This window comes from Protopterus annectens, chromosome 2.part1 (assembly GCF_019279795.1).
Source record: "Protopterus annectens isolate FY-2018-M chromosome 2.part1, PAN1.0, whole genome shotgun sequence".
Lineage (NCBI taxonomy): Eukaryota > Metazoa > Chordata > Ceratodontiformes > Protopteridae > Protopterus > Protopterus annectens.
In genome coordinates this window covers 491,220,314-491,247,011 of record NC_056729.1, presented here as the reverse complement: position 1 = coordinate 491,247,011, position 26,698 = coordinate 491,220,314, and positions in this window count along the sequence as shown.

Sequence of the window (26,698 nt, the reverse complement as noted above, 5' to 3'; positions counted from 1 at the left end):
TTCTTTTAGGGAGGAACCTCTGTGGACATTCCAGTTGTTGGATATGCCTGGTTAGGTACATACCAAAGGGTGCATTGTACTCAATGATAGGTCTGATGAATGCTGAATACAGTGGAACAATGTCTTCCTTGGACTTAGATGCCATATCTTTGTTTATAACGTGCAACATAGAGTGATTTCCTCACCAATGTAGACACATGATGATCAAAGGCTAGATTACTCGCTATGTGTGTCCCTAAGTCCCTGACTACTGGGTCAACTCTAAGGGGTGTGTTGTCAATATGATAGTTACAAGGGATGGATGACTTCCCAAAGGATACTTTATTACTAGACATATCAAACAATTAGAAAAAAACACAAATGTTCCTAACCCAAAAGATCACAGGCCTAAAGTCCCTGAGATACCAGGAGAAGCTGGAAGCTCTATGCCTTTATTCAGTGTCTTATAGACTTCTGTTGTGAGGTCTCTGTCTTGCTTGCTGTGCCCTTAGAGAGCCAACTGTCCTGGACTTCCTGTTTCTGCTCAAGTACAATATCCCCTCCAATGCTAGAGACAGGAAACTAAATATTCACCAACAGATAAATCACATGGCAGAAAGGCAGGTTTATACCCAACACTCCTAGACCTCTGAAATAAACTTCCCCTGCATGTTAAGCATTGTGACTCACTAGGTCCTTTAAACAAGCAATGTGGATCACTAGCTTCCTTTAAACATAAACATAAAAAGTACTAGATCAGTATCCCTAAATTTCCTCTGGGATTGACTGGTATGGCACCACTGGAGAAAGGAGATGCGGCCTGAGGAAGGGTACTGGCAAGGCATGAATAGCCATGAGACTCAGTGTTCTAGGAAGTAACCATTTGAAATGTCAGGACTTGTTATACATGGAGACTGAATGGCCAAAAAATAAACTTATATGCACCAAGTCTGAGATAGTCATTTCTCAGAATATTCCCTTTTCTGAGTTATATTGATCTGAAAGTTAATATAAGTTAGGCAGTATGGGGAGGGGGCCAAAAACAGGAGTTTAGAGTAGAAGAGCTATGTTTGAGATTCACTCTTCTCTGTATTTCTCCATTTTGGCAAGTCAGCACTCAGCATTTCAACTGCTGACATTTATATAGGGAGCCGGTCTAGGAATATCTATGCATTTATGAATCTATGAGATAGGGACAGTTTTTGTAGGAGCAGGCTGGTATTCTCCTTACACATTTGATTAAGGCTGTTAGATTTCCATATGGTGCTGCTAGTACTAGGCTGAAAGGCTGCTGTACAGCTTGGAAGGATAGCTACAATTCTCAGTAGTGAGACAGTATAAGTAATAATACCTAACAGGTGGGCATTATAGGGAAATAAAGTGCCAAGAAGGGATACTGTGAAACCCCGTGCTGCTACTACTGCCAGTCAGTGCCCTGAGGAACTATACAGCCTGACCAGGTGTAGAAATCTAAGGATGGTGAAAATATGACTTTGCTTACTGGAAGACAGTTTGGGCAAAATGATCACTGTTTAGGATTTGTAAAGCATACAGCATTCAAATGCCTCTTTGTAGTACAGGGATCAGACTCATCCCTTTCTCTGTGGCCTAAACTGCCGGAAAAAGTAACCACTTTTCACAAGTTCTCAGAAGGAGGCCTGAAACCCAGTGGATGACTACAAAGATGAGACAAGGCTTGTACCCCATGCAAAGATGGGGTATTCTTTGAGAGAGTCCAAATTCTACAACAAAACAAAAAAAAACTGTAAGTAGGGAAAGGCACTGTTACACAAAAGAGAGGTAAATTTGAACTAGACACTTTTTCAAGTAGTTATGCTTTGTTCAGTGTTCCCACTATTACTGTCTGGGGAATTAGACTGAAACCTTGTTAGTGTGATGGAGATGAATTTTGTATTTGTTAAGGACACAGTCATAGTCCATGTGGGCGTGAATGACCTGAGACATATGTCCTTGGAAGATATGAAGAGACTAGAGACATGATTGAACTCCTAGAATATGTGTTACAGGCAGGTATGAGCCTAACACTGATTGGCATTCTACTGTCTCCAAGGATGATGTCAAAATACCAGCAGAAAATGATCAACTTTAACAATTTGCTTAGCTACGGGTATTATTCCACTGTGGTCCAATACTCCTCATCCTGGGAGGACATGGTTGACAGGCCATGCTGCTTTGCCAAGGCTGGTCTTCACCTGTCACCTTTAGGCTTTCAGATATTGGCTAAAACATTATCCATCCCAATAGTGCCTTTTTTAGGTATTGCCAAACAGGCAAACCTTCCAATATAACAAAAGCTACTCAGGACCAGCTTAAGGTATTGCAACTCAGGGCTCGGAGTCTCAGCAAGAAACTGCACTCCCTAGAAGCTCAACTCACACTAGAGAATGTTGACGAATATGCAGTTACTAAAACATGGTTCAAAGCCATGAAAGCACTCTAACAGTGCATGGCTATAATGCTTTTCATACATTCCGACCACCCACTGAACATGAACGAGCAAAAGGCAGAGGTGTATCTATCTACTTACAGGTTAAGCACACCTCAAGGCTGGTCAAACAATATGACATGCTTGAGTTAATTTATGCTCAACTAATCATAGTAAAAATCCTTTACCACATCCTTGCTACCTACAGGTCTCCCACCATGAACCAGGAAACCCATACATCATATCTGATGTTATTAGAATCATTTAGCATCCATCCCAATACCATACTCATGGGCGATTTTAACTACCCTTCCATTAATTGAGAGGCATACTTGACCACTAATATGCAAGCCCAACAATTTCTTGACTTTGTAAATTCAAAAGCTAGTCTGCACTCCCACTATTGGAAGAAATATACCAGATCTGGTACTTACAAATATGGGAGAGAACTGCACCCCCTAGTGTGATGTCCTCACTGGTAAAATCAGATCATAAAGCAGTCTCCCATGAAATAAAGATAAAATGAGTACCCCCACCTAACTCCAAAAACTTTAAGAACTTCTCTAAGGTAAATTATCCCCATTAGGAGACAGCATAGCTAGTTTCCAAGCTCCTCCAAATCCAGAAAACACAGAAACCTATGCAGAGGCTTACACAAAAGTCCTTTATGACTATATACATAACTGCATAGAAACGGCAATACCACACCAAAATAAACCCAGGTCAAACCACAAAAATTAGTCACCTTGCCGGATCCCTGGTATTAATAGGTTGTACAACAAAAGAAAGAAAATCCTGTCATGAAGTAAGAGGGAATGTGTACAACAGAGTAAAAGGTCCCGCATTAGTCTAAACAAGTGAATAGAAACTAGTGAAGTCTCTGAAACCAGACATTGAGGTAAACACAGCCTTCATAGCTAAGGATAACAATAAGGTATTTTTTAGTTATGTCTGCAGTCTTAAGGACAACACCCAGTAATGTGGGGAATTAGTTGTAGATGGCATCACCTATACTCAGCAAGAAGATATAGCAAATCTGTTGGCTGAAAAATGCTGTTCAAATTTCACCTCCCCACCACCCTCAGTTCTCTCTCAAGAAATACCCTCCACCACTTCATTGTTGATTATCACCAAAGAACAGGTTGCTAGTGCACTCCCTAAAGGTAAAACCTGGCTCAAATGGGGCCTGATGATATAACAGGTTGCCCCTTAAACAGCTTAAATCAGGGCTTATTAGGCCCATTAGGATCTCTATTTAACCGCAGTCTCTGGACTGGCTTTCTCCTGATAGAGTGCAGGTCAGTAGGATTCATCCCTCTGCATTAACCAGGGAAATTACAGACCCATACGTTTGACTAGTCTTATATGTAAGGCCATGGAAAGAACAATCATGGATCTGGTAAATAATGACAGAGGAAACCTCCAAACACTGGACCCAACTCCATTTCAGCTTTGCCAAGTGCAGGTTATGCCTACTGATTCTACTGGATTGCTTTGAGAAAGTCACTAAAGCCATGGATGAGGGTAAAACCATACATACCACCTACCTCTACCTGGCCAAAGCATTTGACACAATTCCCTACTCAGGTATTATAAGTAAACTCACAAAACTGGGCATAAATCCCAATATCACCAAATGGATAGCCTGTTGGCTTATGGATAGGACACGTGGTTAAAGCAGGTGAATCCAGATCCAGCAACAGGCAAGTTGCTAGTGGTGTGCCACAGGGCTCAGTGCTGGGACCACTGCACTTCAGAATATACTTCTCTGAAGTCATAGCTAATATGGAAGGTTTCTGGATGACAAAGTTTGCTTATGACTGCAAGCTGGGGGCATTCATTGAATTCCCCAGTGATGTAGATATCCTTCAGGAAGGTGTAGATCAGACAAATGATTGGTGCCAGAACCATGACCTAAAACTAAATGTGAAAAAATACATTATCATACCGTTTGAGGAGTCAGCTATCCCTGCAAACTACAACATCAATAGCACACTCCTAAGGGTAGACGTAGAGGGGAGAGATCTAGGTACACAGATAGATAGTAGCCTGAACTTTGACCGCCATCTATACGCAGTGATGAGAAAGTCCTTCTGTATGGCAAAATGTATAAGTAAAGGTACGACATCCAGATCCAAGGAAATTATAGTACCTCTGTTTTCATCTCTCATTAGACCAATAATTGAGTATGGTGCACCCTTTGACATGTACGTGACTAGGCACTTACAGAAGCTGGAGCGACCTCAGACGTTCCTCACAAAGAAAATACAGGGTGTAAACAACATAAACTATGCAGATACACTAACAGCTCTATCCCTTTACTCTCTCTCCTACTGACTATTAATGGGTGACCTATGCCTGACCTACAGGGCACTCACAAGTCCAGTCTTGATGGAGCTGCTACACATCCATAATTCAAACAGCCCGAGGGTCACCCGATCTAGGGTCTAAACTTAGTCAGTGACTCAAACAAAGCATGCTGGAGAGACAGATATGCGTCTGAGAGATTGTCCCTTTTCTGGAACAGGCTTGATATTCACATTAAGCAGAGCCCTTTTCGGGCCTCTTTAAATGCAGTTTGATCAATGGATGGGGAATTGCAAATTCACACCTGGGGTAGCACCTATGTCCCTTATGATCAAGGGCAATCTGTAAGATACTCAAGCCATAGGCACAAACCCCAGCCATCTTCTTGCCCCAAGAGGCCATATATTGGATAAAATCAGGTTATATTGGTTGGGCTTGTAAGGGCTGTTAAGCCATTAGCCTAGTAATCTCCTGTGAACCTATGAACATCTTATCTGGCTATATGTAGAAATCTGAAACCTTGTTTATTATTCCCACTAATCTTGATTGCACAGAGGAAGATAATTTTCTTTTTTGATGAAATGGGCTTTCACATGAAAAATGGTCCACTGCAGTTAATAAAAGCTTGACTGGATGCAAAAAAAAAAAAATTGCACAAAAACCTATCAGAAGGTTCCAAGAATCAGCAACTAACCTTACTGGTTCTGCTAAGTTACAAGTATCTGACATGAACTCATAGTTGGCATGGGCCTTGGAAAATGTATAGTCTTGTGTTTTTTTTTCCTCACTAAAGGGTGAATACTGAAAACATATTGGCTGTGAGGAAACCTGCTTAGCAGTCCATCATCTGCTGGAGGAAGTAAGCAGTACAAGAGTTGAGGTCTTGGTGAACTGTACCATTAGATACTAGCAATTAGATAACCACCATGGAAAGAAACGAGTTGGAATGTGCCACTGCCACAGCAATAAGTTTATTCAATTTATGTAGCAGTTTATATATTTCCTTTATATAAACCATAAAAATGCCACTTGTTGTGGTATGAAGTGTGATGCCTGGCCTGATGAGCAGCACATGGTGAGCAGATTATTTCTGCACATCGGCATGTGTTATCAAACCTTTCAAACTCTTAGGACAGGAAATCTGGACAAAGCCATAAACAATGGGGGAACAAAGTCCCAAAATATGGACAACCTTTAAATATTGCTCTTACAAACTAAATATTGCTCTTACAAACTTAGAAAGTTGATAGAATAACAGGTTTTGCATTAGCACAAATTTTCTAAGGGGTATGAAGTCTGAATATCAAATGTATGTTATTATTTTCTGACTTCAATCCTCAATGATTTGCCTGAAAACCACATTTTTATTGAGAAACAGACCAAAAATATGAGACAAAAATCTGGACATACTGCGAAAATCTGTACAGTTGAGAGATATGTGACAGTTACTACTTTGCATGTTACTATATTCTGGAGTGTGAAGAAAAGAGCGTTGTGTTAGCCTGTGAGGTAGCCAGGCTGCAGACAACAGCCTTCCTGTATTCCACTAATAAGCTGGAGCTATATCTAAATGTGTGTGTGTGTGTGTGTGTGTGTGTGTGTGTGTGTGTGTGTGTGTGTGTGTGTGTGTGTGTGTGTGTGTGTTTGTGTTTAGAGGCAGGTGCTATTTAATTTACAGGCTCAGCAGTAGATCAAAGCTTGATTTCAATTTTATCTCCTAGAAATCTACAAACATTTAATTTTTCTTTGTTTAACTTGTAGTGTTTAAAGCTAACAAAAAGAATATAAACTGGCACTGTAAAATTATCCAAACTCAATTTCATCCATGTGAATAGGGGAAGACTGCAAGGCTGAGTTTTTATGCCATTATTTAATGAATACAGAGGTATCTAGAACTTTGCTACCAAGGACTCTTCTCATCACACTCACCAGTTTCCCAACAGAAATGTAGCCTTGGCAGTGCTGTGACAGTATTAACCTTTTTATGTGTACTGTGACTTAAAAACATTACAAGTCAAGGCTTCTTCTAATAGATACATACTGATTCCTTTTAGACAAGCCTAAAATGCAAAAATGAAAAACAAAAGGAAATAATGTGTAATACTAAGATCCTGTTTCCCACCACTGCAATTTTTGTGCATCCAAGTTCTGAACTCCTGTTGCTGCAGGTGGCTACAAGCTTTATCAGTTAGACTGAAGACTTGTTTTGCAGCACTACCCCCTATATTTCATCTGTGCAGGCCAAAACTGGCGTTCAGTTAGTTCTTAAAAGGGTAAGCTCTTTGTAAAGTTAGAACGTTGCCAGTTTAGTTTGATTTCCTGGAAATAATCTGCATGAAAATTTTCAGCTTCTGATATTCTACAGACTACTTAAATCAGGGTAGACTGTGTTTTTAGTAAATGGGGGTCATTAAGATAAAACAGCATGTAAGCTGCTTTGAGAAACATCTGCATTAAAGAAAATCTTCCCGAAGCGCTATCAAATGGAAAATTACACTGTGCATACTTAATGCTGTTTCATGCTGTCATGTTTTTAGCTTTTCTCTTTTACCAGGGTATATTTCAAATTAAGCACAATTTATTTATATATCTTCCAGAAAGAATTTGAAGTACGCCCCTTGCTGATTTAACACAGCTGCTTTTTAAATGTGCCATTAAAGTGAACACTGTGGTGTTCTAAATGGCTGGGTCCATGAAACACTAATTTTATTTGATGTGTTTATCCTCTGAAAAAGTGGAAGGAAAAAGAGCAAATGACTCTTATTATTCTGCAAATCATTTAAAGCCAAAGATATTAAAATTTTATAATAAATATAGTCCCCAGATAAGGACTTGTTATCTATCAAATACATCTTCCATTTTTGTAATCCATTCCTATACTATGTTCCCACCATTTATCATTAGTTATGCCTGTCTGCCAACTCGATCATTTCTAAGATTCCCTTTATCAAGGCATTCAGGTGTGCTTTTCTCCCCGGGCCTCCACTGAGAAAGGGCTTCGGCTCACTCAGACTAATCCCAGTCAACAAATGTCAAATAAATAAGTGTGTAACATAAACAAGACATCACATAGCAGTATCGTGTAAGTCTACAGCCTCAAAGCTCCACCTAAATTCAGGTTCCACATTTTTTCTGCATGAACATTCTTTTACTAACTGCTTAACTGACAGACAGGCAAGGATATCTCTAGACAGAACCAATGGATATAATTAATTGCTAAATATGATATGACAGTGAGAGAAACAGAGTGTGTGTGTGGGGGTGGATGTGTGCGTGGGGGGTGTCTGTATGTGTGTGTGTGTGTGTGTGTTTCTGTTTGTGCATACACACGTTTGCATATGTCTGTGTCTGCCTTTAATGGCAGATGGAGTAGAGGGAAGGCACTTAAACATTATCAGGCTATCAGCCATCTTTATCACTCCAGTAGTAGGCCTGAAATTAATAGCAGTGAATGAGGAGTACTGATGCACATACTCATACCTCTCAACTTATCTGCTCAAGAAATCTGAACAAAGCTGAAAATAATGGGGGCAAATGTCCAAAATCAGGAAAGTTTTTTTAATATTACTATAAGTAACTTAATAACTTAATAGAACAACAGGTTTTGCTTTAGCGTGCACATTCTGAACAATAAAATGCATAAAAATCTAATTTCTGCTGTTATTGACACTGTAATCCTCTGTAATTTAGCAGGAGATCAAAATACTTTACATGTCAAAATTATGAGTCAAAAACTGTTTCATGCTGGGGGGGACATTTAAGGGGTAGGCATGTACTTATAACTATATTATCACAACATAGGATAAACAAAGCATACCTCTCAAGTGTACCTCATTACGAGGAATGTACCTCATTTCGGGTCTTAAAAAGTTCATGTTCCTCAAAGTTCCACATTGAAAGAGTCTGTCACACATTGAATGTTAGGAATTTTTTAAGTGAAATCCATGGTAAATAGAAATTAATCATATTAATTCATTAAAAGATCTTCTTTATAAGTAAAACTAGTATATTTTAACCATCCTACGGCCTTCCTAGTTAAAGTTGTTAGTAAGCCATTAGTATGTGTTCCTCATTTTGCACATTTGTTCCACATTATGAGGGCTAGTGTTCCTCATTTTGGAGATGGAAGGTTGAGAGCTGTGAAACAAAGCATTATTCAAGCAATACCTGTCCTAAATTTTTATACTGCAGCATCTTAAAATGAGCAGCATGCAGAGAAACAAACGTCATACTTAGTTGATGTGAAAAATAAGACTGCACCTCTCTCAGAAATGCTACCAGATGTATACCTTCCAGACAGTTTCCAGTCACAACCCACATATATCATATTTCACACTGAGACCCGCAGAATTATTTTGAATTTATTAACTTGTTTTGAAACTGAAGATAACTTTTTTTTCAATCTTTCACCAATAAATAAATAAATAAATTAAATAAAAGAGTATGTCTGTGTGTGTGTGTGTGTGTGTGTGTGTGTGTGTGTGTGTGTGTGTGTGTGTGTGTGTGTGTGTGTTAGAGAGAGAGAGAATAAAGTGTGAAGAAACATACATAATTAAAATAGAGAAGATTGGACTTTAGAAAAAGAATATCTGAATTAGTAAAGATAACATAGGAAACCTGCATAGACACACACACACACACACACACACACACACACACACACACACACACACACACACACACACACACACACACACACACACACACACACTCGATGAACTAAGTTAAGAAAATCATTCAATAAAATGAGCAGTTTTGCTTCATTATGTTAGTTAAGTCTCATGACATTGAAAAAGAAAATGTATTTGATACAGTTAGGTTCATAAAAATATTTATACTGCAACAACTTGTGAAACTGCACACTTTTGCTATGTGCACAGTTGTCCATCAACATATAACTACCAGTTAAATATAGCCTGCAGAACTACATTTTCCATTGCTCTAATGCTCTAAAATACACCAGAAACAATACAGCCACATTTTTGTAGTCAGAAAATCCCATGCATAACTAAAGCAAAGATTATCATCTCCAAAATCAGATCTGAGAAACTGATATTTCAAACCTGTGATTGTGACCTCTACTGAAAACTACTCTCACCTTTTGAGAAGAGGTGTTTGTCATTGTGTTGCTGGTAAGCTTCGCAGGTCTCCAACAGTCATACTACCAACGCTGGCCCACAGACATCTGACTTTCATTCAGAAAGTACCGTTGTGTACACTTACCATAAATGTAGATGTTCGAGTGTATTTACTGTTGCAGTCATCACATTTGGGTTATCTGCTTGCAGTAGCCCTCAGTCGGCCTGATTAACAAAGTCTTGGGTCCTGCATCGGTTGCTGTCTCCTCTTCCGTGACGTCAGGTCTTAAGGGGTATAAAACATGCAGCCGACACCATTCCATCAGTTTTTCTTGCCCCAGATGTCAGGTGCCCCCCAATGGTAAGCAATTAAATCTATAAATATACAAGGTTATACCTCCAACAAAAAGCAAATACACCAAAAAGCTTTTAAGCATAGTAAAGGAGAGTAGAGGTATAGCCAAAAGAAAGTAAGGGGGCTGGAGGGAGGGTAACCAGGACTGCAACAGTGAATACACTCGAACATCTACATTTATGGTAAGTGCACATAACTGTACTATGTTCTTCGTGTTTCACTGTTGCAGTTATCACATTTGGGTAGATTCCCAAAGCTAAGGATGGGGGAGGAATTTAGATAGCATTAGGACCAGCAATAAGGCCCTGCAAGACTGCAGTGGCAAAGCCATCTCTGGATTTAGAGAAAACTGGCAGATGGTAATGCTTGGTGAAAGTATGTACAGAACTCCAGGTAGCAACTTCTAGGATGCCCCTGGTAGGGACGCCTCTGAGAAAGGCTGCAGAGGTAGATGCAGCCCTGGTTGAATGGGGTCTGATCCCCTGTGGAATAGGTTTTCCATGGTGCTTATAGCAGAAATTAATGCAATGGCCTATCCATTTAGAAATGGTTTGCTTTGAAATAGCCTTCCCCTCTGCCCCTGCAGCAAATGCCACCAGCAGTTGTTCAGATTTCCATTGAGGTTTAGTCCTGTCCAAGTAGAATCTAAGTTGTCTGTGAACATCTAAGGAGTGCAGTATCTGTTCCCCTTTGTTCTGTAGATTAGGAAAGAAGGTTGGCAGATGAATGGACACCCTGTCCGCATGAAAGATGATGAAAGGCTCCACTGCCATAAGGGCCTGTAATTCAGATACCCTTCTTGCTGAAGTGATCACTAAAAAAAAAAGCTGTTTTCCAAGAAAGGAATTTTAAATCTGCAGTAGCAGCTGGCTCGAAAGGAGGAAGAGTGAGTTTCTCCAATACAATGTTAAGGTCCCAGGCTGGAGTTGGAGCTCTCCTGGGTGGTCTTAAAGTTTTGGCCCCTCTGAGGAACTGCTTGAACAGTGGATGAGAGAAAAGGGGAGGTTCTGTGTTATAATGAGCTGAAATGGCTGAGGCGTGAATTTTGATGGAGGAGAAAGACGGGCCCTTGTGAAGCATCTCAGTTAAGTATTGTAAAATCTGAGGTAAATTGAGCACTGCTGTGCTCATCCCTTGAGATTGGTTCCAGGCACAGAATATTTTCCATTTTTCAGCATACGATTTCCTAGTACTAGGCCTCCTTGCCTCTAAAATGATATCCATCACTGGTTTACTGAGGGATGGTAAAGGAAAGATTAGGTAATTAGCCAGGCTGCTAGATTCAGTGTTTGAAGCTGAGGGTGCAGAATCTGGTTCTCCTGCTGAGAAAACAGGGTAGGAGTATGAGGCAGGTGCCGCGGGGCCAACAGTGACACACTGCGCAAGAGGGGGTACCAGTGTTGGCGTGGCCAGTCTGGTGCAATCAAAATTGCCCTTGGTTTGTCTTGTTTGATCTTTAGTAGTACTTTGGGGAGCAGAGACAGAAGAGGAAAGGCATAAATTGATAGGTTTTTCCAGCTAAAGGACAGAGCATCCACTTTCCAAGCTTGTTTTTGGAGAGTCCTTGTGCAAAATGTATCCAATTGATAGTTATGGGGGGAGGCAAACAGGTCTATATCTGGGCTCCCCCATTTGCTTTTCAACATGTTGAAAATCCTTGGTTCCAGTTTCCACTTGTGTGGGTCCATGAGGTTTCTTAGTCCATCTGCCAGTGTATTTAGTTTTCCTGGCAGGAATTGAGCTTGTAGATGCACTTGGTAGCTCAAGGCTGTGTTCCACAATGCCATGGCTAGTCTGCAGAGGGGGTAAGAATGTGTACCCCCCCTGCTTGTTTATGTACCACATAACAGTGGTGTTGTCCGTCTTTACCATTAATTGTCCTGGAAGAATGTGGTTCTTGAAGGCTGTCAGAGCATTTTGTACAGCTAACATTTCTTTTTGATTGATATGCAGGTGCATTTGACTTGGTTTCCATTTGCCCTGAATGCACTTCCCTGCCAGGTGAGCCCCCATGCATAGCCTTATGCATCTGTTGTTAGGGTTTGGGCGGCAGGGGGTAGTGTGAAAGGTAGTCCCTTGTTTTGGTGGCAGGCCTCTGCCCACTAAAGGAACTCTAGGAGTAGGCAAGGTATGATAGGAATAATTACTTCTAGATCCTGAGAATGTTGACACCATAGGCTTTTTAGATACCATTGTAGTTTCCTCATATGCAGTCTTGCATATGGAATTAGAAGAATGCAGGAGGCCATGAACCCCAAGACTTGTAGTATTTGCCTTGCAGATAGCAGGGTTTTTGTGGCCACTTGTTTGAAGTAGGTTGTCAAATGAATTTGTTTCTCTGGCGTGAGGAAAGCCATCTCGGAAGTTGTATTCAAGCTTGCTCCCAGGAATATCATTTGTTGACAGGGTACCAGGTGTGATTTCTTTTCGTTTATGGTGTACCCCAGACAAGTTAGCACCCTTTGTATAAAGGCCAGATTATTTAAAAGTATGTCCTGGCTTTCTGCTTGAATTAGACAATCATCCAGGTATGGGTATATCTGAATATTTCTTTACCTGCAAAATGCAATGACTGGAGCTAGGCACTTTGTGAATACCCTGGGTGTAATAGATAAGCCAAAGGGCAGTGCAGAGAACTGATAGTGCGTGTAGCCTGCTTTGAAGTGTAGGTATCTTCTGCAAGATTCCCTGATAGGTTTGTAGGTTAGGTTTGTAGGTTAGTACTAGGCAATTGCCCTTGTGGGCCATTTTAAGCCTAGCCAATTACCCCATGTGAGAATCAAACCCTGCATCTTGTGTTTGCCAGGTAAACACATTAAACATTATGGCTTCCTCCCACCCCATGGGGATGTGCAGGTATGCTTCCTTTAAATCTAATGTTGCCAAGCAGGCATCTTTGCCTAGCATAGGAAGCAATTGGTGAAGAGTCAGCATCTTGAATTTTGGAATCACCAAAAAGGTGTTTAGAGTACACAGGTCCAGGATAGGAAGCCATGAATTGTTTTTCTGGGTACCAAGAAAAGTCTGGAGTAGAAACCTTGTCCCTTTTCATCCTCTGGTACCAATTGAATAGCCCCTATGTTTAAGAGAGAAAGTACTTGCTTTTGGGCCTCTGCCCACTGATTTAGGGTTAGATGTGGCCACCTGAATGGTGTTGGTAATGTGTGGAAGTGAAATCTGTATCCTTGGGACACTGTATTTAAAACACATTTGTCCTGGGTAATGAGTTCCCAGTTCTTTGCATGAAAAGCAATCTTTCCCCCCAAAGGGGTGATCAGTTGAGAAGTGCTTGGAGGTTTTAAAAAGAAGTAATTGAGACAGTTTACCATGGGGGGGGGGTTATTACTCCCAGATTTGGAAGTGAAGGCCCCCCCCACTGCTTAGTCCTGTGTGTACCCTGGGACTGAAGCCTGAGTGCTCTGCTGGATCTGGGTTTGGACTAAGAAGGTCTGGAAGAGGCAGGAAAGGATCAATTCTTGGAAGGCCAATGCCTACTAAACCTAGGAGGTTGTACTTGTAAGAAATTTTTAACAGTTTTCATAGATTTAGCCTTTTTCTCCATCTTTTTTAAGAACTTCTTCTGCCTTGTTGCCAAACAGGTGGTCCTGATTTAAGGGAGCACCCAGTAATTTTGCTTTAACATGATCTGGCAAAGATTGCTCCTTAAGCCAAGCATGTCTTCTAAGTACAGACCCAGTTACAGCAGCCCTGCAAGATGCCTCTAGTGAATCAAAACCACATTGCAAAGTATGTTTTCCAACTTGTTCAGCTGAATGCATTAAATCCTGTAAATCCTTATTTTCAGCAAAATCAGGAATCAACATAATTTTCTGTTTAAGCAATCCAATAATATGCTGCTGATACTTTAACATATGAAACTGGCAGTTTAAGGCCCTAATGGCCAAAGTTGCAGAAGTGTATACCTTCTTACCTCATCTATCCAGCGCCCTGGAGTCTCTATCAGAGGGTGTAGGATTTTTGGCAGTAGTGAAATGGTCTCAGGATCCACAGTAGGATTTTTGAAAAGGAACTTGTGAGAGACAGGGGGCCTTGTAATATCTATTAGGTTTTCTGGGAGCAGGAGGTAAAGAGTCAGGGGCCAAGCTAGATTCCGAAAAGACATCATCAACAATGTCTAGTACAGGAGGTATTGCTAAAGGCCTGTGCTAGGGCAGGAGTAAGAAATCCTTAAGCCTCTTTTTAGAATCAGGGAAATCCTGACTTTCCCAACGAAAATGCTCTCTGAGGGTATGCAAGGTTTCACCAAAAGAGAAATCCTCTGGGGGGATGCAGAGGGAATAGAGTCCTCAACATCAGAATCCTCATAGGTAGATAAGGGTAAATCCTGGTCATCAGAGGAAACAGAAAATTCAGAATCCTGGTCAGAAGTATCATAAGCAAACTCAGTTCTAGGTCTCTTAGAGGGAGAAGGTTGGCTTACCCTGATTAAAGTAATAAGGTCTTCAGCCATTCTTATCATTTGTTTTTTAGGCATAGAGGCCTGACCGTGCAGTCTGGGCATCAGTTTTCTAGGCATAGTTCGAGTTTTAGGCCTTGAAGAAGAAGATGGCATTGGTTTAATACGCAAGTCAGTAGGCCTGAATACACCTTCAGAAGCTGATGCTTGCACAGCGGCTCCGGACCCATCCAAGGTTTTGAAGCATCTCCTGGCACACTCCGAATGGTTCTCAGTAGAGGCCTGCGAATCTGAAGTAGTGGGTATCAGGGGCTGCAAAAGCACCTCACTGAGTACCGGCAAACTGGCGACTGGCTTAGGAGAAGCGTTGTCAGCAGCTTTGGACCTAGGTGGCCTGTCTCTATCTTTGCGTTTTTTCAGAATGTCGGTAGTTGGATGGCTTACCGAAAACATATCAGAATAATTAAACCGAGCACCAAAATATTTAGAAGCGAAAATATACCGACGACGGGTAGTTCGTGGTTTAAATAAGGCAGAAAACCAACAGCGAGGTATGTCGTGGTCAGGGCCTAGGCAAGGAATACAGTACAAATTAAAATCTTTATGAGGTATTTGCTTTCCACAAGAAATGCAATTATTTACTTTTACTGACATCGGTTTAGAGCAAGAAAAAGTTTCCCCAATGGGGTACTTAGCTTTTAGTTGAAGACTTCTGTTCTGAAACTCGAAAAAGAAAATTTCAGGAGTCGGCCGACCGGCACTTGCGAACTGCTTCTGCTTAGGGCACCACACAGCAAGAAGACTAATGTAATGGCATCGGCTGCATGTTTTACACCCCTGACGACCTGACATCTGGGAAGAGGAGACAACAACCGATGCAGGACCCAAGACTTTGTTAATCAGGCCGACTGAGGGCTTCTGCAAGCAGATAACCCAAATGTGATGACTGCAACAGTGAAACATGAAGAACAACTAGTATTTTCTTCACAGGCCAAAAAGCAAGATTCTTCAGATAAGAAGAAAGGATATAAAATCATCATGAGCTCTGTGTTTATTCTGAAAACAATTGATCTTTAAGGGACTTCAGTTAAATTACTACACATAATTTAATTCTCTATAGTTAATCAAATTAACAAAAATATATTTTTTCCTTAATAACTCAACAGCTAGTCATCATGACTTCCAAGACCTTTCAAAGCAGAAATGCCTTTTTCCTTTCCATATGCAGTTTAAAAGTATAATTACAGTCATTCCAAGAGGAGTATTTGTAGCTTTATTTAAACAGATTTTACTGAAAGTTTTTGCTTGACCATCATCATCATCATCTTTCGACTTCTCCCGTTAGGGGTCGCCACAGTGGATCATCTCTTTCCATTTCTTCCTATCCTCTGCATCTTTCTCTGTCACACCAACCGCCTGCATGTCCTCTCTCACCACATCCATAAACCTTATCGTAGGCCTTCCTCTTTGTCCTGTTACCTGGTAGCTTCATCCTTAGCATGTTATTCCCATTTCTGTTCTTTCACTTTATCTCGTCAATTTTTATAGTATGAGGCTGTGCAACATGCACCACTGCACAAATCTGTATTTGATAGAAGATGGCACTTTCGGTTTCAGATTATGTCTTCTGCACCTTAGTTAACTCCACCTTCTAGTTAAAGCTGTACCAATCAGAGTAAAGTAGCAGCAGTACATCACCACACCTCTAACTTAATCTCATAGCCAGTCTAGACCACATTATTTACTACATACCTTGTCTTCATGCTTGAACCTAATTTTTATTTATACTTATTATTTACCTTAAATCAATACCTTACCTAGGAGCCAATGCACTATTATCCTCCCTTATTTGTCATTAGCATCCACCAAACTGACCTCATAACCAGTTCAAACCAAATTATTTGCTGCGTACTTTGCTTTGTTGCTTGAATCAAATTTTATTTAATTTTATATACGTTTATTATTTTACCTTGAATCAATAATTTAAACTAGGAGTGAAAATGCTATTACTTTCTCTTACTCAGTGTTAACATCCTCCAAAATGACCTTATATCCAAATAAGGCTGGAACATTTACTGCATACAGTTAAATTAGTGCTCAAAACCTAAATTAATTTATGTTTATTATTTTTCAGTGAACTAATACTTTAGTCCAACTGCCAAAACACTATTATATTCTCTTATTCCTCCTCAACTTACCTTGCCCCCTCGGTCCAAAAATGGAAGATCAGCCAGCTATTCTACCCTAATAACACTGAGTATACTTAAACAATGTAAGAATTACCTGATGCTCGCAGATAATAATCTGTTACTTAGCTCATCAATGTCTAGTTGTCAGAGATGCAAATACCCAGCCAAATTTGAGGGAACATTCTTACAAGTAAACACATCTTGTGACCATCCCTTACCTGCTTCACACTCCACATATAGCCATACCAAATTATTATATTACAAACACTTCACACATAGCCATATCAAATTCTCATATTACAAAGCACTTAGAAATCCTAGCCCAAGCCTCAATGCACTAGTAGATGCAAGGACCATCATAAGCCAAGCACTGCAACCCCAATTAATGATAACATAGATGGAAGCGACCAGGAACTGCAAAAGCCAGACCCACTACACCAAAGAAATCTTCAGGCACAAACAAAAATATATTAGCAATTGATGGCTCTATAGTAAGGCACACTGATTCCATATAAATGAGGCTGGACAAAATCAGAGTGATGGTGATCTGTTTGTCAGGAGCCAAGACTGATAACATTACAAGAGTCCTGAGGACCCTTAAACCATACAAATGAGTAGGAAATGCTGGTGGTACATGTTGGGGTAAATAATCTGGCATACTAATCCCTATTAGATATGAAAAAAGACATAACAGAGCTCTCCTTGCATGTCACACATGCATGCAAGACCCTAGTATTGTGTGGAATCCTTCCATCACCAAATGTATGCCAAAGTATACGAAAAGATGATTGACTGTAACAATTGGTTAAACAATTGGTGTCATTCTAGGGGGGATCCAGTATGTGTCAGTGTGGGATGACTTACTTGGCTTCAGTAAAGACAGTTTTGTACCTTTCATTCCAAAGCTTCCACATACTGGGGAAAGCATTTGCTGACTCCATTCTCCCCTTTTAGGCAGGGTCCAGCTGATGGACCAACCAACCTACCATGCATTTAAAACAAACCACTGGATCATATCAAGGTGGGTCTGCTTAATAGCAGAAGTGGAAAGAACAAACTGCTGGACCTTTAGGCCTTCCTGCATTTGGAGCACATCCATGTATGTGTTATTACAGAGATGTAATTTAAGAGCCCAGAGAGCATTCCCACAGTATCTAGATTTTTTACATCCCACTCATTTAGACCCAATAATAACTGTGGTGGTGAATCTAAATTTGTTAGAAACCACGTTATCTCATGACAGACACCTAGAGACCAACAAGTGGAACTTATAGAGATTCAAATTACACTAAACAGGATCAGCTACTAGATCAAAGCATACAACAAGAACCCTTCTATGTCTCCAGAAAAATCTTACAGCATTCCTAAACATTCTTGATGAACTCCCATTAGTCAGGGCACTGTTATCCTAAGTGAGTTTAACTACCCATTGATTAACTGGGGGTCCTCTTAACACCAATGCAGTATATGCACAAACATTCATAGATTTTATTAACAAGAACTCCCTAGACCAAGCTGTCACTAGAGGACAGAATATACCTGGCCTGGTCCTAACAAATGTAACATCTGTATGTACCAACACCCCCAAGGTATTCCCTCACTAGTTAAGTCACACTACAGTCTTGTAACTTTGCCATTCAAAATCTCCCAGCCATAACAAGCAAATATCATAAAATTCATAGAATTTAAACATACAAATCTCAGGCAACTCTGTGATGAAGTATCCAAATTTGAGTATAGCTGCATTATTCATAATGCTGATACTGTAAAAGTTATGCAGGCATGTTCTACTCATTCCTGGACAAATGTATCAGTTTTGCTGTCCCAGCTAGATCCAAGTGAATGGGGTCGCTTAAAAGCAAACCAGTGTGGTAATCCAGAAATATTAATAAACTATATAATAAAAGTAAGAAACACCTTTAGCTATATATTAGAACTAAAGAACCTCAAATTAAGGAGAACATCAATTATAGATAAGAAACTGAAATATGACATCAGAAAAAATAAGGAAGCCCATGAACATAGACTAGCTACTGTAGCCAAAGATAACTAACCTTTCTTTAGTTATATCAGAAAAACAAAAAAAATAACACTCAACACTTTCCAGAGTTTATTTATAGTGATACTGCCTACTCTGATTTAGTGGATATTGTCAACATACTGACAAATATATATAGTAACAACTTCACCCCAGAAACATCTTTTCAAAGCCCACTTGTCACTTCTTCTTCTGGCTTTTCCCAGTTAGGGGTCACCACAGCGGATCACCTGTCCGCTCATGATTGGCAGTAGAGTTTTATGGTGTCGAGTTGCCAGCCCGGTGCCCAACCTTCCACAGAAGGCACACACTCACACCTAGGGCCAATTTAGCATACCCAATCCACCTACAGCATGTCTTTGGGATCTGGGAGGAAACCGGAGCACCCAGAGGAAACCCACACGACCACAGGGAGGACATGCAGACTCCACACAGAAGGCACCCCAGCTGAGGATCGAACCAGAGAGCTTCTTGCTGTGAGGTGACAATGCTAACCGCTGCACCACCATGGCCACCCATGACATATTGTTAACATTATCCAATACAAAAGAGGCATTAGAAGAATTAGATATTTTAATTGGCACATTTTACAGGACTTCAGGACTCCATTCCAGTAAATCAAAATCAAAATGTTTATTTTTAAATTAAAAAAAAAAAAAGAATTGCAGACAAAGGGGAATCACATTATAGAGAAACAAGAATCTACCTTAAATATTTGGGAATTGATTTATGCAAAGATAATAATGAATTAGTCTCAAAAAACTACAATAATATCAATACAATTAAAATTTCTGTGGAAAAGTGGAATAAAATAATATTAACATTTGAAGATAGACTACAGTTAATAAAAATAGTTTTACTACCCAACATTCTATATATAGTTTTGACAATACAACTGTTACCAGAAAGGAATATACTCAAAAAATAAAATCTTGCCTCATAAAATTGTTATGGTTTCCCAAAAGAAACAGAATAGCTTTAATGCATCATATCAGACCATGGAAACAGGGAGGATTAAACGTTCCTGATATAGAAACATATATAAAAGCATCAATATCTAAACCAATCTCAGATTGGATAAGTCCAAATTATTCTGCAAATTGAAAACCCACTTGTCCCTAATAGAATCAATCCACCAACCATCATGAAAGAGTATGCACTGAAGGTACTCTTCAGAACAAAGAATATCTTATCCACGGCACCTGACAACAGTTCAGGTTGCCTAATTAGTGGCACTAAACAAATTTTGGTGGATCCCCTCCTCAACCTCTTTAACCTGAGCCTAGTAACTGTCTTTGTCCCATGAGAGTGGTGCACAGCTCTAGTGATGCCACTCCACAAAGGTGACCCCACTACTGATCCTGGGAATTACAGACATATCAGTCTACTGAGTCTTACACGCAAAGCCATGGAAAGTATTATAAGGATGCAATTAATTGTGACATCAAAAAATCTTATCAGACTCGATCCCCATTAGTTGGGCTTTGTCAAGGGTAGATCTTGTCTAAAGAATCTTATGAATTTCTTTGAGTGGGCTACTCAGGCTGTAGACTGGGAAAACTGCTCAAACAGCATGCCTTGACCTTGCCAAGGCATTTGATGCCAGACCACATGTAAGTATGATAAACAAGCTGAAGGAGTTTCAAATTGACTAGTATGTGGTTCCATAGATGGCCAACTCACTTAGGGAATGGACTCACACAGTAAGAATAGGGGGTGCATCCTCTGAAAGCACAAAATTGACCATTGATGTTCCTCAGGGATCTGTGCTGGGACCTCTGCTATTCGGTATCTACTTCTCAGATTTCTATTTATCAAATGAGGATCTCTGGTTAATAATCCTCACAGATGATTGTAAGCCATGAGCCATGATCAAGTTCACAGGAGCTCACACTTGTGAATAGCAGGTGTACAAAAAACTCAGTGCCAAAAAGTGCAACATTGTAGCACCTGATAAGTATCCCCAGTTCCAGCTTATAGTATAGGTGACACCACTTCAAAAAGAAATGGTAGTAAGAGACCTAGGCACCTGGCTGGACAACTCCCTTATATATCTGACTATCACATTGCAACAGTGGTTAGGAAATCCTTTTACCTTGCAGAGGTCATAGCAAAAGCAGTTTTTCCAGATGTAAGGAAGTCCTATCTCCTTGTTCTCTGCACTGATTAGACCCATTATTGAGTACAACACCATTTTAGTATGTATCTTACTAAGCATGTCAAGCTGTTGGAAAAACTCAGAGGTTTGTATATAAAAAGAACAGGGTTTTATAGGCCTGAGATACCAAGAAAGACTAGAGGCTTTATCTCTATACACGGTATCATATAATTTCCTTAGGGGCAATATGTGCCTTGCTTATGGGACTATATGGGATGCACTAGTTCAAGAACTCTTATACCTCCATAAGAAAAACAGTCTAGCTATCACTAGGGCCAGAAATATAAACTGATTCCAACAAATAAATAAGACTGGGTGGGGGGATAGATTTGTCACACTGCTCCCATGCCTTCTCTGGAACAAATGTTCTGTCCAAGTTAAGCAGTGTGACAAACTGTTTGCCTTTAAAAAAGAGCTGGATAACTGGATGGGCAATTATAAAATCATCCCTGATATGACTGGCCTAGACCTTCTTGAAAAGGGAGACAAGCCTTAAGGGCAGGCACTGACAAGGCAGGAATGGCCTTGTGGCTCAGTTGTTCTGCAACTCTTATGATCCTATGGACACTAAGCTCTAATAAATATGTACTGTCATTAGCCACACAAATACTTTGCCCACATCCAAGGGATATTCATTGCACATGTGGTTGCTATACTGTCTGGTGTGTGTAATGCATGTTGAATATTTTTTATAATACATATGTATGTCACTGTTGTCAGCAGATTGTGTAGCACATGTCCACTGTTATTTTCTACAAGTATTTATTTATTTTTATTTATTTTACATTTGTTAACCGGGGGTGTCTGACTGAGCCGAAAAGGCCCTTTTTCAGCAGAGGGCCGGGGAGAAAAGCTCCACATAGAAAAATTACAGATACATTTAGACATGATCAGTATACACACAAATTACAAAAGACATGTTTTTACAGTGGTATGCAGCACATCAACACTTACAGTGGAGAGAACAAACAAAAAAATATTAATTTAAAAATAAAGGTACTTAATAGATTTGTGGTATAGAGCTAAAATTTGGAACATAGGTAGAATACATACATAGTACACAGGTACAGTACATACACTGTAGATAAGTCAGTGTTTGTGAGAATAGTTTTCAATCTTAATCAAGTACTCTAGGTTTAGTATGTGTACCTTATCCTCTTTCACTAGCCCTGGGAGCAATCATGGCACTGTCAACTTTACTTGAGATATCGCCTGATGAGGTCTTTAAAGGAGGCTTTGGATGATGTGTTTTGAATGTTAGTGGGGACAGAGTTCCATTTTTTAGCCACTGAAGTACTATATAGTGCATCTCCAAAGCTATTGTAGCTGTTAGTGACTTCTAGTAGTAGTTTGCTTGATGGTCTAAGAGGCCTTTTGGCTGAGTGATGTTGTACTAGGTTTTTGAGGGGAGGTAATAGATAGAATGACAGAGACAGAGCTGATTGTAGGTTAGGAGGTTGGGCAGTTCAAGCCAGTGGACCTGTCTCAAAGCAGTACAGTGATGAGTTCTATATGAGCAATTTGCAGCAAAGCAGGAAATTCTGTTATAACAGGCTTCCATTTTGCTTAGTTCAGTTTTGTTGAGACTAATCAGAATGGGAGATGCATAGAGTAGAGTGGATAGAAGTTGGGAGTGAGCAATGGCTGATCTTGTGTTGTTGGTAAGAAATGGTTTGATACGGTAGAGTGACCCCAGTTTGGCATGTACTTTTTTAATAGTTAAGTTGAGATGACTATCAAATTTTAGGTGGGAGTCTATGGTTATTCCCAGTAGCTTAGCCTGTGCCACTGGAGTGATTGGAGCAGCATTTGTGGAGTAGATAGTGAATTGACTGTTATCAGTGTTTTTGTTAGAACTGGTTATAATCATAAGCTGAGTTTTCTTTGGATTGAGGATAAGTTGGACTTTGGCATGGTAGTTTTCAATGTCAGAGAATGCTAGCTGAGTTGTTTGCAGGAGGGTGGGAATGTTTTGTGCAGCACAGATTAAGGTAGTGTCATCTGCATACTGAATGATAGATGCATGCTGTGTGGAGGTATGGAGGTCATTTGTGAAGATTGTGAATAGTATTGGTCCTAAGATAGAACCCTGTGGGACTCCTATAGTTATGGGCAGCTGAGGAGAAGAGAATTTTCCAATTTCACAGTTTGTTACCTGTCAGTTAAGTAGCTTTGGAACCAGGTAAGTGTGGAATTTGATAGATGATATTGGTTTAGTTTGTTTAGCAGGATTTGGTGTGAGACTGTGTCAGATTTTTATTTATTTTTTTATTTTATTTTACATTTGTTGACTGGGCTAGTCTAATTGGATATATGTCCATTTTCAGTAGAGGCCCGGAAAGAAAAGCTCCACTGCAGCATTGTTATAAAATTGTAACCAAAAAATAGTACGCAAAAATACATATTTAAAAAAAATAATTTGATATAGAGACCAATAAAAGTGAAATATTCATTACATAAGAGAATCTAAAATGACATGTTTATAACAGGATTAACACGTGAAAAGGCAATATTAGAGAGTAAAGTACAACTTAATGTAAATAAGACAAGACAGGGTGAAATATGTATATATATATATATATATATATATATATATATATATTTTTTTTTTTTTTTCTTCTTCAAGGGATGCATAATTTTGTGTATGTGAAAGATGGTGGAAAGAGGAGGAAAACAACTAGTCAGGACTAGTACAGGGGCAAAGCCATTGTAAAGATAGGTGGATTCTTAGTTGCTTTTTGAAAAGTGGTGTGGATTCCAGAGATGTTAGTTTGGTAGGAAGCTTGTTCCAAGACTTACCAATGGTATTATTGAAAAGACATTATCCAGATTTGCTTTTAGATTTAAGGGTGGCTAGTAGTGACTTATTTGCTGAGCGTAGGGTTGTTAGATATTTATAAGGGCTAATAAGGGTAGAGAGTATGGGTGTATTTGTAGGATGATACAGAATCTTATGGGTAATAGTTAGTTGTTGGAGAAGAATTTGGTTTTGCAGTTCCAGCCATCCTAATTTTTTCAGATTTTGGCAATGGTGTGTACGGAATGGGGAACCAGTTGCAAATCTGGCAATGTTATTGTAGGAGGTGGCCAGTTTGTTTAGGTTATTTTTGGATAGGTTGGTGCAGATAGGTGCGACATATAGAAGAGTGGAAATTAGGTGTGTTTGGGCGATAGTAGTCCTGGCAGAGGGAGTAAGGAAGGTTTTTAGCCTATCAAGTGAACCAAGTTTTCTATTAAGTGATTTGACGGTTAAGTTTATGTGTGGGTCAAAACTAAGATTATTATCGATTGTTACACCTAGAAGCTTAGCTGTGGTATCAGGTACTATTACAGTGCCATTATTTGATGTCACTGAGAAGTAGATAGGGGGAGACTTTTGATAGGGGTAAAAAGTAGAAGTTTGGTTTTCTTAGGGTTTAGGAGGAGACAGCGTTTGGAGAACCAGTCTTCTGCTAAGTTGAATACTTTTTGGGTGCTAGACTGTAGTTCAGCCTGAGATGCTGCAGTACAGATTAATGTAGAGTCATTGGCATATTGTATGCAGGTGGTTTGAGGGAGGCATTCAGATTATTAATAAATATAGAAAAAAGGAGGGGTCCAAGAATAGAACCTTGTGGGACTCCTAGGGAGATAGGGAGGTGAGTTGATAGGTTATTTTCCCAGAGGACTACTTGTTGTCTGTTTTCTAGATATGACTTAAACCATTTGATAGTTAAAGTGTCTACTATAAGTGATTTAAGGGTGTCTAACATTAGGAGGTGATTCACCATATTGAAGGCTTCGGAGAGGTCTAAAAATAGAGCTGAGGAGAGCAAGTTGTTATTGCGATTCCTATTAATACAGTCTATAAAGGATAGTAGTGCGGTAGTGGTACTATGAAATGAACTAAAGCCATGTTGGCAGTCAGCTAAGAGATCATGTAGTAGGAGATGATCAAAGAGTTGCCGATGAATGCATCTTTCCATGATTTTAGCTAATGGAGAGAGTAGTGCTATGGGACGGAAATTGGAGAGTTCAGTTGAGTTGCCTCCTTTTTGTAATGGGAAAATATGCGAGACTTTCCAGAGTGATGGGATAGAACCTTCTGTAATAGTTCTATTCATTAAGATGGAGATAGGGTAAGCAAGTACACCAGCTGCAATTTGTAGAAATTTAGCTGGGAGGAGGTCAGCAGAAGGAGTGCAAGGTTTTAGTTTGTGAAGTAGTGCATGGATGAGAGTTGTTGGAACAGGCTGCAGTTTTAAGGCTGGAGGTAAGTTGGTTAGAGAGCATGTCTTAGGGATGCTAGTAGAAGATAGGGTATTTGCTAAGGTTTGAGCTGTTTCAGAGAAAATTTTTTTAAAAGTATTGGCTATTTGGCTAGGAGTATTCAGAGTCAGATTGGAAGGTGTACGAGTTTTGGAGTGTCCTGGGTGGAGTAGGCTTGTTTATACCTATCCAGAATTTTTGTGGGTTTTGATGCTGGGCTTGCTGGAATTTCTGGTAGTAGTTTTTTTAACTTGGAGTATTGATTTCTTTGTAGTATTTCTGAGCTGTCTAAAGGTTTCCTGATCAGTTGGGTTTTTGGTATTTCTCCATTTGGACCAAATTCTATTTCTCTGTATCATTTTTGTCTTGTTTCTTTTGTTAGCCAGGGTGCTAGTTTGTTCCTAGTCCTAACTGTATGAGAGAGGGCATGGTGTTCTAGGATTTGAAGGAAGTTTGTGTTAAAATAAGAGACAGCTTTGTCAAGAGGTAAGTATTTTAGAGGTGATCAATTGCATGCTTTAAGTTCAGCTTGGAAGCTAGCAGGTTTGAAGTTTTTTTGATGTTGTGGGTAGTTCTAAAGGTTGCTTGGTTGGATATAATGTTTTTTTTTTTGTCTGGTTAGGTAGGTAAAGGAGTGATCACTAATATCATCTGGGAGTATACCTGTTTTATAAGAGAGGGGGTTGTTGTTTACCAGTATCCAGTCTAGGGTGGCTTGCTTATTGCTGGGTTTATGGGTTCTGGTAGGGGAGGTGATAATTTGATTAAAGCCATAAAGGTTTATGTGGGTAGTTGGTTTGCCAGAGGTACAACAGTTCCAGTCTATGTTGAAGTCTCCAAGGAGTATAGTTTCTTGTGGGAAGGAGGTTGATAGCCAACTAAGGATATTCTCAAGAGTATTAATGTTATTACCTGGAGGGATATAGGTGCAAATTATGTTTAATGATTTATTGATATTAATCTGGAGCTTAGAGATTAACATTTCAGCATTACTGGGTGGGGGAGGTTTTACATCTATTGATAATACCTGTAGTTTGGATTTATACAGTATAGCAACCCCACCACCTTTTTTATTTAGTCGGTCAAAGCGTAGGATGTTGTAACCTGGTGGGATTATATTATTATACTTAGCAGGTTTGAGCCATGTTTCAGTTAGACATAGGATGCCAAAGGAGTGTAAGTCTAGGAGGGCATGTAGTTGGGTAATTTTATTGTTTAAGCTGCGTACATTGAGGTGGCCTATGAGTAGAGAGTTATGGGAATTAGTGGGAGTGTAGGAGGTGTTGGGGTAGGATGAATTGGGATCAGAGATGGAGGTATTTGGACTTGGGTTTGGTTGAATATCACCATGAAGTAGTAGATGCTGTAGAGGAGTATGAGAGTGTTTCAAGAACTTACATAAAAAGGGGATAGATTTTCTGGTCTGGCGATACTTTACATGGTAAAGTCTATGAAATTGTGGAAGATGGTAGGCTGAAGAGGA